Source organism: Balaenoptera physalus, assembly GCF_965194825.1.
Source record: "Balaenoptera physalus genome assembly, chromosome: 1".
Taxonomy (NCBI): domain Eukaryota; kingdom Metazoa; phylum Chordata; class Mammalia; order Artiodactyla; family Balaenopteridae; genus Balaenoptera; species Balaenoptera physalus.
In genome coordinates this window covers 163,273,134-163,286,436 of record NC_138882.1, presented here as the reverse complement: position 1 = coordinate 163,286,436, position 13,303 = coordinate 163,273,134, and the positions used below count along the sequence as shown (strand labels likewise).

Genomic DNA, 13,303 nt, shown 5'->3' with positions numbered 1-13,303 from the left:
AGAAAGGGAGAGTGGATTGTTCCCCCATTAATCATAGTTGGCCCCATGGGCAGTTAAATCTCCTGTACTTCTAGGTTGCTTCATTGACCCCTTCAGCAGCTGCTTAGGAAGCCAGATCTCATGCTCTGTGAGGTGGTGTGTCCTCAGGGTCTGGAAATTGCAGGAGAAGCCAGAGAATCCATGTTTGCAACTAGTTGGCCTCAGGAAGTGGAACTGTGAGGCCTCACTCAGAGTTGGTCAGCCACGTCTGTGGTTGAGGTGGACCAAGCAGCTGATGGTCTGGGAGCCAAATGATGCAGAGAGATTCTGAGGAGGCACTGGGCCAAGATGTGGGGATCATTATGATTGGTCAGACTGGGTCATAGGCTTACCCCTATGGCTGATGGGGTGTAGAGGAGATACTACGATCTCATCCTCCCTCCCCTCATGTCAGTTCAGATCCTCAGAAAACAGACACCTAGACAGGGTTAAATGCAAGACATTTATCACGGAAAACACCTGTGAGGGAAAATGGGGGCAAGACCTAAAAGAGACCGGGAGAGGACCATCTGACAATGAGACAGGCCTGACCCTAAGTGAAGAAGAAAGAAGGCAGGAGTTCCAGGTGGAAGCATCTTAGACTGCCGTGCAGCTCCAAGGAAAGGTTGTGAGGTCACTGAGGAGTCCTTGAGCCAAAGCTGTCCATCAGAAGAGTGTCACTTACCCCAGGAAGAAGCCTGTCCAAAAATCCCTGCTGTGCTCAGTCATCGGCCAGGAGTAGCTTGTGGGAAGTGAGGCCTGGGGGTGAAGGGCAATGGATTTCAGAGCTCAGCAGCTGGGCTGCAAGTAGAGTGCCATTACCATTGGAAAGGGCAAGGGTGTTGAGCAGGCAAGACAACAAGTGTCCATCCTAGAGTTTACAATGTCCCACTCGCCATGCTCTGGAGAAGTCCAGAAGTCTGCATCTGGAGACTACCATCCTCCCATGTGGGAAACCTGGGGGTCATACTACACACCTTCATTTCTCTTGATCTTCACCCCTACAGCAGCTGATCAACAGTCCAGTCCTTCCAATCCTACATTGGCAATATCACCGCTGCATTTGTATCTTCTTCCCTCCATTCTCACTGCTACATATGTGCTCAGGCTCTTGTTACATCTTGTCTGATATGTTGTGGAAGTCTCTAACTGGTCATTCTGCAACCCTATTCCATCCTGTTATCTCTGCCAGATAGTCTTTAAACACAGTTTTGACCATGTCACTCCCCTCTGTAAAAACTTCTATCACTGGGAATGTAAAATGGTACAGCTGCTGTGGAAAACAGTACAGTGGCTCCTCAAAAAATTAAACATAGAATTCCCATATGATCCAGCAATTTCACTTTGGGGTATGTATCCCAAAGAATTGAAAGCAGGAACTCAAACAGATATTTGTACACCAATGTTCATAGCAGCATTATTCACAATAGTCAAAATATGGAAACAACCCAAATGTCCATTGATGGATGAATGTATAAGCAAAATGTGCTATATACGCACAATGGAATACTATATTCAGCCATAAATACAAATGAAAGTTTGGTACGTGCTATGACATGGATGAACCTTGAACACATTATGCTAAGTGAAATACGCCAGATACAAAAGGACAAATATTGTGTAATTCCACTTATATGATACACTTAGAATAGTCAAATTCAAAGGGAGAAAGTAGAACAGTGGTTCCTAGGAGCTGGGGGAGGGGAGGATGGGGAGTTATTGTTTAATGGGCACAGCGTTTCAGTATGGGATGATGAAAATATTCTAGAGACAAATAGTGGTGATGGTTGCACAACGATGTGAAAGTACTTAAATTCTATGAACTGTACTCTTAAAAGTGATTAAAATGGTAAAACAAAATAAAAACAAAAAAAACTTCCACCACTAACTCTCCTTAGCAGAAAATAAAACCCAAGAGCCTTAATCTGACCACAATGTATTTTTCCAGATGATTCTTCTTCCTTATCCTCTTATTCTATATTTCCTCCATCAATCCCCTGCTTCCTATATTTGCTCTAGTGGCCACCTACACATGGCATGCTCTTCCCCTAATTCTACTCATTTTTTAAATGTCACATCCTCACAAATCTTTCCTGAACTCTTCCCACTATTTCATACTAAATGGAAGAAATCTCTCCCTTTTTGAACTCCCACAGCACGTGAATTATATCTTTCTTTAGCACTTACCGCTCTTCTTTGAGATCAAAGAAGGCACACAACGAGATAGAGGGGTGTAGCTTAAGGTAGTCTAGCTGGTTGTGTAGACAGGTCCCTCTACAGTTCTAAAACTTCAAGGAATTTACCATCATCCCAGAACTGGTCCTCAGCCTTGCAAACTCAGAAGCCTGATTTTAATAGTAAGCACAGAATGGAACCATCTCCCAGGGGGGCTCTTGTATTCTCTAAGTTCACAAAAACTGATAGCTACATAAACCAGAATCCAATAGATTAATTTACAATGAAAAATGCAATTATCAAAAGAACTTGGATCCTCTAGGTGACAGATCGCTAAATTCTGTCCCTGCAGGCAATACATTTGCTGGGTGAGCATAGAATCACGCCAGGAAAGCACATTGATCTTAAGAAGCATTTCTTAGCTGAGGCAGCCTGAGATATTCTCACCCACTATAGGGATGACATGGACAAGGAAATGTTAATGCCCAGGTCGGCCTGACTGAGACAGGGCTCAGAGGGACAATGCTAATGCTTGCCTCTGTGACTGCACTGTTTTGAGTTGTCATGGCTGATTAAGCCCTTTGGTTCACAGACTCTCTCTCCAAATAGGACACAGAATGATTGGTTGACAAGATTGATTAGGCTTCTGTTTATTAAATTACAATCACATCTGCCTTGAGATTCCTTTCATATGAACTGGATCAGACTCTGGTTTATTTTGTGATCATGCTTGTAGCTAAGCTCTTGGCTTACCCCTACAGATAGCTAATTTCAGAACTGTATTTGCTAGTTCAGGCCAGCTAAGTTATGTTGCAGTAACAAACAACTAAAACAATCTCGGTGGCTTATAGCAAAGGTTTATTTCTTACTCACATTACATGTCTTGTGCGTTAGCTGTGGCTCTGCACATCTTCATTCTGGGACCAAAGCTAGAAAAGCAGCTCTATTTGCAACATGATCCTCTCAGGGCTGAGGAAAAATATGGTGGAATCATGAGATGGCCCATACATTTCTGCTCAGAACTGGATCAAGCTATTTCTACTCACATTTCACTGACCAAAACAAAGCCTAGCTTGATGGCATTAGGGTGAGAAGTATAACCTCCTAAGGACAGGCCAGATGGGGAGGGTTTTAGAAAAGGAAGGGCAGAGAATATTGATAACCACAGTCTACAGCAAGGACTAATATTCAGCCTGTATGTACTAGTGTGACTGTTGCCAGTTATAATACCGACTATTAAAATACTGAAATACTTTGGTACTAGCTGGTAAATAGCTGCTGTTTCAACTCTCCTGACAACTCCCCTCCCCTGGGACCTATTTAAAAACTAGCAACTGAAGGGTTAACACTTAGCACAGAGGGATGTCTCTTGGACCCTTCCTGGAATTCACATCTGGTAGATCAGTGCTTGAGCAGTACCAGTTGTTAAATATGCTTACTATCACCATTAGCTAATTTCTTCTACTATGTAAATTTTTATTAGTTTAATTCTGAGGGCAACCTGATTTCCACGCTCCCGGAGGGAAACTGACTGCAGCCCCTATATACTGTCAATACTTAATTATAATAATGATAACTAATAATACTAATTTGTGCTGCTTCCTGCACATTTTTCTTCTCTTTCACAAGCACAGTATATGCAATAATTGCTCAATAAATATTTGTAGAAAGACTTACCTAGCTTTTTCCCATTAGCTAAGCTTATCTATCTCAACATACTATTTCTTGAGTCTGTTTTTAATTTTTTACGCCATTTCTCAGGTCTGAAAAATCATTATCACTAACTTCTTTATAACACTTTTGCAATTTACAAAGCACTCTCCCTTATGCGATTTCATTCAATCTCCCCAACACTCCCAGGAGGTAGGAATTAGATCATTTTACAGATGAAGAAATCGAGACTCAGTGAAGTCAGGTGTCTTATAACTAGTTAGGTTTTGTTCATTCATTCATCAAATATTCATTGAATGCCTGAAGTGAGATTTATTAAAGTTGGAGTTGAAAACAATTTTCCTGAGTTCAAGTCAAGGGTTTATTCCACTATTCTCAACTACTTTATCACCAGAGTCATAAACTCAAAGGAAGGAAATAATAATAGTGTATTGATTTTATTGTTGAGGACCCCTGCAACACAAGTCTCAGAAAAGTCATTTGTAAAATTCAAGGTAACCACCAGCAGAAGCAGCCTCACTTCTCTTTGTGCCTGCAACCTAATGCAAACTGTCTCACTGTAGATAATTCTACTCAATACATATTTGATGTATTTATCTACAGGTTTGGGGGCTATTTAAACTGAGTCTCAACACTTACTAGCTGCGGAGCCTTGATCAATTTAACCTTTTTTGCGCTTCAGTTTTATCACCAGTGAAATAAAAATAATGCTGATGCCTTCGACCAAGTAGTTGTGGAGATTAAAGCAGTAAAGTATGAAAAAGATATAATGTTCATTGCAGTTTAGTTTCCAATTGTTTTTGAAGAAGTTTTAAACTCTGCATTCAAGTGAGAAAAGCAATGTCCATGTCGACGTAAGGTTACAAGTGACCACTATTGGGAAGTGCTGCTCTTTATTTTGGAGTATATCATTTTACAGTTTTGGTGTTATAGCCCTTCTTTTACGGTACTGGTAGCTATCATTAAAGGCGCACTTAATTTGGCATTCCCATGTCGCCCTCCAGTCCCCAGCTTTGCTTCCGCCCAAATTAAAATAAAAAACTCACAAAAACTTTATTCCCCTAAAATTCAAAAGCGTGCGCACCACAGCAGAGGTCCACAAAGGTAGAACGCTCTATGCAGATCACTACTAAACGCCTCCGGATCCCCCAAAGGGGGCGGGGTCAGAAGGTTCTCGCCTCTCATTCCGCCTCACCAAGTCATCCCCCCCCTTCTCAATTCTCGCGAGACTTCAAGCAACTAAGCTTCTGCGCATTAAAGACACTGGGAGTCGAAGCGCCAAGGGAGGGGAAGGGGGAGGGGGAGGCGAGGGGGAGGGGGGAGGGGGGAGGGGGGGGAAACGGTGCAAACGGCGTGGCCGCCATCTTGTTTGTACCCCCGCTTCGCGCGCGCTCCGTTCTCCGTGACGCACGCTTCCCCCTCCCCTCCGCCGTGCCCAGGTCTCTGCATTGCCCGACTCCGCAGGAGCGCGGGGGCGGCTTCTGCTCTTCCTTGGACTTCTAAGCAGAGGCGTGTGAGTGTGCGGGAGCATCCGCGGGAGGAAGGGGGAGAGGTGAGTAGCGGTGGCGGGAGGAGGGGCGGCGCTTCCCGCCTTCGGCGGAGACCTCACTTCCCTCGCGCGGCTGCTGCTGTAGTTCGGTGCGGCCTGCCCGCCGCCATGTTGTGTTCTCGCCGTGCCCGCCGCTGTCGCCGCCGCTGCGCTCTTGGGGTCCGTACGCCTTGTCGGCCCGGCCCGCGGGCTTTCTCCCATTGGCGGAAGGCGACGGCGGGGGGGCTCGCTCGTGATTGGTCGGTGGCGGGGAGGCCGAGGACCTGGCACGTTATTGGTCGCGCTGGCTCTGGCCTAGGGGGTGATGAAGGAGTCGGAGGCTGTAGGGATGCGCGCGTCTGGGGCTCTCTGGCTGCAGGGTGATGACCCCCTACGGCGCAGGCGTGGGGTGGAGGTTGGGGGCGAGCCTAGAGGCCTTAAGGGGGAAGAGTGGGAAATGGTCTGGCCAGTACTTCGCGGGTAGCCTGTGCATGGCCGGGAGTGGGAGGCACTCCAGATTCCAGAGGTACCATCCATGGAACGTGCATGGCCCGGGATAGGGCCGTGCAAGCGCCAAGGGTGCCAGGTTTGGAAACACTGAAACCCGAGTTACAGGTTGAGAGGATCTTCGAGATCCAGGGGTGCTAGACTTGGAGTGTAACACAGGGAATGACCCTGATGTCCACGGGTGCCAGGTCTGAGGTCATGGTATAGGAGGAGAGGGCATCAGGGCCCTAGAGACATACCCGACGAACAATAGGATCAGATCAGGAATTTTGCTAGGGAGTCCCAGTTTTGAAACACTGAGGTTTTGGTGGAGCCCTGGAGTCCGTAGTTACCAGACCTGGGCAGTGGTGTGAGGAGCAAGTAAACAGACCCAGACCGAGAGAGGGTTTCTACTGGATGGGTGTGCATGGTCTTAATAACTGAATGCCGAGTCTAGGAGGCACAGCATTAAGTAGTGACAGATCTATAGGAGTGAAAAAGTAGAAGCATTTTTGGAATTTTACGATTTGGGGATTATATTAATAGAGTAGTTATAGATTATCGGGTCTCAGCACCATGCTGCTAGTTTTGAGATGTTCTACATGAAGTTTTACTGTTCTAGGAAAGATACAGTTCAGGGCTGAGTTTCCAAGTTTCCAAAGCTGCTCTTCTTAGCAAATATCAGATACTTGGCAATTATTTGTTTGAAAGGATATTGTTAGGTTCCTCTTTAGTGGAAGAGCGCTTGACAGAGATCCTGGATCTTGGCTCATTTATTTCTTTTTATATATGACTAAAAAATGCACCCACCTTCATACACACTTTTTTTTTTTTTTTTTTAAATAAGCAGCCGGGAATGAAAATAAGCTCGTGCATAGCTTCTTGCATCTTGTCTTAAGTTAGAGGACTTGTCAACTCTCTGTGGTTCATATTTCAAAAAGCTTTTGTTCTAATTGAGAGTTGTTAGAGTCAGCTTGTTGGGGGTACCTTACTTTTCCATTGAATTGTGGTAACTTGGATTGTTCTACATTTGCTCCTTCCAAGGTTTGGGGATCATGGAAACACATTTGTTAAACCTCTGTGTTTTCCTAATTTGTTTTTCCTTGTCTGTCTTAGGTGGTTCTTTCAGCCTTAGATAGATGTTACACTTCAGTTTTTATACCATTTTCAAGAAACTCCTGTGATTTTCACATTTCTCAGTTTTATGTGAATGCAATTGAATTTTCAAGAGAAAAGGGGAAAGTGGTAGAGGAAGGGAATTGACATTTTGGAGCACATTTAACACATTTCCTGTTAGGTAGGCATTATCATCCCCATGTTGCAGATGAGAAAATTGAAGATCAGAGAGGTTAAGTAGCTTGTCCAGTGTCACTCAGTGGTCGAGCTGGGACTCACATCCAAGTTGCCTGATGTCAAAGCTTGTAGTTTTATCTACTATGTCATGATATCAACGTAAACCTGACTTGTCAGACTCCCAGGTAGTTTTATATTTCACAATGGATCATCTTTCTTTGACTTCTGGGTGTTAGGAGTGTATTGAGTAGGGAATTTGAGTAAGAATTTGTATTTATTTGAATAATTACAATAAGAATTTTTGTACTGTTCAAATCACAGAATAGTAACCATATAGATTATAATTTTTTCAACTAGGTATTTAAATTGTATCCCTTGGTTTCTATTGTGAAGGGAGGGATTTACAAAGTAAATTGCTGGAGTTTTTCTGAACCCAGGTAGATAATGGGGAGAATATGTATGGAAAGCTTAAGAATCTGCATCCTTTAAAACCAGGCTTCAGAATGTTGCTGACATAGTCTTTCTATATATGGAAATGATTAATGCCAAGCAGTGAGGAACTACCAAGTGCATAGTGTAAAGAGCTCACTGGGGAGCTTTTTCAAACATCACCAGTTCTTTAGGATGTTTGTCCCCAAATACTGGGACCTATCTAAAAACCTAGTACCTTCTTCAAACTGTGGGGTGATCCTAGGATATGCTTATCCTCAATGATGTGTAAAATTAAAACTGGTCACAACAAAATATTTGCAATTCCAGTTTTGCATGGAAACCTTTAAATAATTCAAGTTTCAAGGGGAGACCAGTGAATTGGAAGTCTTAACTCCTCTGTGTCTTGATATGATTAGGTGAGGGTCTCCTCCCTCATGTTTGTAATTACATTGCAGTGTGGAAGATAGAGTCAAAAGTATGAGGGAAAACAGGGCTTGCCATACATTTTGTACATTGGTCATCTCAGCTTCATTTGGCTTAGTCATTAAGTTAATCAAATATGAAGACTGTTATGGCATCCATAACTTAGTTTCTTTTTTAGCAAATCTGGTCGAGGTTATAAAAACAAGTGTATACATATAAATATCTTTTTTATTCAGCAAGCATTTCTTGGCGGTAGTTCTTCAGCACCAGTGACACTTTCATTCTACATTAGCCCATGTACATTCTGCATTAACCCAGGGCCAATTGCTGGGCCTTGTTATTGATATAATTTGGAACTGACCACCCTAGAAATCTTGAACTCCCAGGAGGTCTGAGTAGATCTGAGTTTATACTAAAACCTTGTGAACATCAGCTTTGTCTTCTAAGCAGAAAGCATACTAATGCTTTGTACTTTACAGACTGTGTCTATGTCATCTTATTTAATCCTTATAACAAATAATTGTTACTTCATTTGCTTATACATTTTCCATTGGGCAAAACTGATTCATGGCACTAGAAAAGATTCAAGGTTCCTTATCTCCACTTACGGAGAAGGCAGAGTGAAATGTGGGGCCATGGTAGGTGTCTTTCTGAGGCAGTTTTGAAATTCCCCTTTCTAACTTCTTAGTTCAGAGGTACTGAGCCACTAAAGATATATGAATAAAATTCAGGAATGTCATAGTTACTGCCTTTTATTGAGTTCTTACATTGAACCAGCAAGCGTACAAATATATATATTATCCTCACACAGTATGAGATAGGTACTATTACCACCCTTATTTTTACATATGAGGAAACTGAGGAGTAATTTGCTCAAGGTCACACAGCCAGTCAGTGGCAGAGCCCAGATTCAAACATAAGTCTGTAACTCTTAATTCTTACACAGTTTGTGAAACCCTTACTCTTAAACAGTGTTTTCTCTTTTTAAAAAAAAATTTTTTTTAAATTAATTTATTTATTTGGCTGCATTGGGTCTTAGTTGCGGCACACGGGATATTCATTGGGGCATGCAGGATCTTTCGTTGCGGTGCAAGGGCTCTCTAGTTGTGGGCTCTAGAGCCTGTGGGCTTAGCTGCCCCGCAGCATGCGGGATCTTAGTTCCCTGACTAGGGATCTAACCTGCATCCCTAGAAGAAGAAGGCGGATTCTTAACCACTGGACCACCAGGGAAGTCCCTTAAATAGTGTTCTCTTGACACCATAGAATATGATGAGAAAAAGAAAAACTCTTACATCTTAGCTCAGGAAGTGACCTTTGGTTCTTTCAGGCACACCCTTTGTACTGAGGCCCTGAAGAGTGTGATGACCTTGAGAAGGTCATTTCTATGTAAGGGCAGAGCCAAGTGTATGCCAGATTACTGGATTCCCAGGCTAGTGCTCATTCCACTGGACAGCATTTCCTGTTGGAAGCATTGACTTGATGGCAGAGGTGACTCTAAGGCACCTTTTTTTTTTTTTTAATTTTATTTATTTATTTATTTATGGCTGTGTTGGGTCTTCGTTTCTGTGCGAGGGCGTTCTCTAGTTGCGGCAAGTGGGGGCCACTCTTCATCGCGGTGCGTGGGCCTCTCACTATCGCAGCCTCTCTTGTTGCGGAGCACAGGCTCAGCAATTGTGGCTCACTGGCCTGTGGGATCTTCCCAGACCAGGGCTCGAACCTTTGCCCCTGCACTGGCAGGCAGATTCTCAACCACTGTGCCACCAGGGAAGCCCTAAGGCACCTTTTTTATTTTGACAAGTTTGCCTCATTCACAGGAGGGAGACTAGCAGAGGACATTATTAAGGTCACAAATGACCTCCTTGAGGTTCATTCCAGCCTCAGGCATACAACCTAAGAAGAACATTCCTTAGCCAGCAAGTTGTTCTTTTCCATTCTATTTCTTGTGCTTACAGCAAACTGATTGTGAGTTATCTGATGTCTTACAGTCTCTCTTTTCATTTTGTTTATTCAGTTTTGCATGCATGTACTGTGACTAGTTAGGAAGGCTACAAGGTCATTTTAGTATTTTCCCACAGAGACTCAAAGCACCTAACATAATATTAGTAGATTAATTGTAGGAGGAAATGGATTTGAAATACTTTGGCCCAAAAGTGCCTTTGGGAGGGGCCAGTGTACTTGCTGACCTTGGAGTCAGACCTGGGAAAGAATTCTGTCTCTGTAAGTTGTTTACCCTCCGTGGGGGAGCGGGGTGGTCAGATTCTTAACCTGTCTGAGCCTTGGTCTCTTCCTTTGTAAAGTAATGGTTAATAATACCTATCTTATAGAGTACTTACTGAAAAATGAATACAGTAGCATATGGTAGGTGCCTGTCACTGAATGGACCTTAATAAGTGAGAGAACACATCACTTTCTTTTGAGAATAGCATAAAATCTGCCTGACAGCCAATTAGAGCTTCCTTGATGAGGAGGCTTTGTAATCATCTGCTGTGTTATGTACAGTAAGATTTCTACATGGCGGGGGGTGGGGGGGGGCGGGGAGCCACTTGACATGAAAGAAATAGTCTAATTTAGTTGTGCTGTTGTGGTTTAGGAGCTGATTTCTAGTGGACCGCTGTGAGGTCAGTATTACTTATGAATCCGCAAAGTCGTAGGATCATTTGTTTCAGGGTTAGGTTGTTTCCTGATCCCCTCTGTTAATCCCCAGGTGCTGAGTGGTAGTGATTCTGATGAGAAGAAAAAGTCTTCGTGTTTGCCAAAGAGCAAGGATTATTGAAATCAGAACAACCAGTTTTATCATTTTGTCCGGGAAGGGACTTGCATTATAGTCATTTGAAATTTTTTCTAGTTATAGAAATAGTCAGTTGAAGTAGGACTGTCAGTTTGATTTGTAGTCACCTGGATAACATTTTCTTTGAAGTAAGCAGAAAGACAACATTGTGGAATGGTTCAGGAAAAAAATCTCCCTGCCTGCAGAAATTTTTGCCAGGTTGCAAAATTTGCTGCATCCTTCCCACACCTCTCCATGTTTTAGCAGTGCTGCACCTGATAGCAGTGAGGTAACCTCTTTACTCATTCTCAGCATGGGAGTTGTATTTCCCATTTTGGTTTAAGTTCTTACTTGTCTGCAGGTTGCGTTTAAATCTGTTGTACTTTCTTTTATACAGTGAGAGCTTTCTGATGGATAAACTTAAGGTGCAGTTTTTAGAGAGAGGGACTAGTCTAACCTTTGCATTTGAATGTTTCCAGTAGAATAGGTTTAAATTAAAGGTTCAAATCTTCATGTTCAAGGTATATAAGGTGTCCTATTTAAATGAACACCCTTATTTAAAATCAACAGTATATTGTTATAAATCAGGTTCAAGAATTATTCTTAAACGCATTCATGAATATGAGCTAAAATAGTGATCTTGAGCAGTGCTTCAGTAAATGCTTCAGTGACTCATAGGAAATGATATTGGAGCATAGAATATTTTATATCTTATCATTGGCTTAAATTTGTTAGAGTTACTGAAGGTTTTCAAAATCCCCTAATTACTGTTAACCCTGTCCTCAGGAGCTGCAGATTTTCCATTATCTATATGAAGTGAGATTCTTTGCCCAGTGTTAAGAAAACGTATCCCCTTACCAGTGGCATGATCTGTCCATTTAAAAGAGAAAAAAGAAAGTACATGCAATCTGAACATTTTTGTCATTTTTAACTGTCTCAAACACTATTATTGTACCCTGAAGGTAAGTAGCTTAGAATTTGCTCATTATCAAATGACAAAGTTGGGGCCTTTTTAAGAAGCAAAGCATACTCGGTTGGCAGTTATTTGAGAGGCAGAGGATTGCTATTTATGGTGATATTTAAGGTCATTTTCATTAAAAAGGGAAATGCCATAATGTGTGTAAAACTCCAACCATTTTTGAAGAATAAACTGACCATTCTGACCAGAATAGACTTGCCTGTGGTCTTCCTTTCATTTCACTAAAATTTGTAAGTGGCTTAGAGCAGCATTTCCCAAACTGTTCCATTGAACATTAGTTCTTATACAATGCTAATAAGTGTCCTCTGGGGATGAAAAAAGGATCCTTGACAAAGTAATGGGCAACGTGAAATGCATTTCTTTTCTGCAGAGTTAGTATTGAGAACGTTTGTGCTCATATCCCTTAACAGCCCTTCAAGAGAAAGGATACATTATGCATTGTTTCTCGAACTTATTTGGCCATGGAACCCTGTTTGTGAGAACACCTAATAAGCATTTCATGTTATGACTGGTGTGGAGTGGAGCCCAGTTGAGCAATTCTGGTGTAGAGAGTTTATGAATAAAAAAATGAATCCTTTTGTATAGGATTCATAGTTTGGCCAATAGTGGGAAGGGACTTTTCTGGGAACATGTAAGATATGTTTCCAAACTAACATAGACTCTTAGGGATGAATGTGATTTCAAAGGCCATCTAGTCCCATTGCAAATAACAGTAATAATAGTAGCAGCCTCCATCTTTTGGAGCATTTGCTGTTCATCAGTCACTGTGTTGTCCTTCTACATGCATTATTAACCACTGGACTCTCTAGAGTAGTTTACCATCCATTGGTCTTCATTTGTGCTTTGGAGAATATAATTTATTTTTAAAAAACAAATAATTCAGAATTTATAATCCACTTATGGTCTCATATATTAGTTTACTTTATTCATTTATTTATTGAGCAGCCATTTACTGAGCACCAGCACCATGTTCCTTATTCTAACGATGTTATCATTGCTCAAAATGTTTCTGGGACTTCTTTGGGGATTATCTTCAGAACATCTGTCAGATACTTTCAGATATGTGTCGACATACCTTTTTTTAAACCTTGAAGGTGATTTTGATTTGCTAAATAGCTAACAGTTGTTCAGAACCAAGTCAGGTGAAAGATACGGGTCAGAAGTTACAATCTGGCAGCGCTCAATTTTCTTTGATCTGCTTATACGTTTTTTAAAAAATTGAAACAAAATTGAAAATGGAAAGATTTAACATTAAAACAATCTGGTTTCCTTTTTCTTTTTCTTTTTTTTTTTTAAAAACCAGACAAAATCATGCTATTTATGAAGCCGTTGCAAGGGTTCTGGAAGACATAATGAGGGTAGTGGCACAAGGAATGGGCATAATGGATGTTCTCTGTGATGCTATTTACAATATTTTAAAATTGAAGACATTGAAATTATTCAGTAATATGGAACTGATTAAAAAATTATATCCAGTGGAATATCATTCAAATATTATAAATGATACAGGTCTGTATTTGATAGGGAAAAT

At 41.8% G+C, this 13,303-nt stretch overlaps 1 protein-coding gene across 3 annotated transcripts in view; it reads left to right on the top strand.

Annotated features, from left to right (window-relative positions):
* The first annotated feature begins 5,178 nt into the window (after nucleotides 1-5,178).
* Nucleotides 5,179-13,303, top strand: part of NFYC (nuclear transcription factor Y subunit gamma) — a 62,596-nt gene continuing 54,471 nt past the window's right edge. For 2 of the 3 annotated variants that reach the window (XM_082444431.1, XM_082444434.1), the window contains exon 1: nucleotides 5,221-5,416. The gene's annotated coding sequence lies outside the window, so the exon portion shown is untranslated. Of the gene's footprint in view, nucleotides 5,417-13,303 lie in introns of all 3 variants that reach the window. The other variant, XM_082444433.1, reaches the window with a different exon arrangement.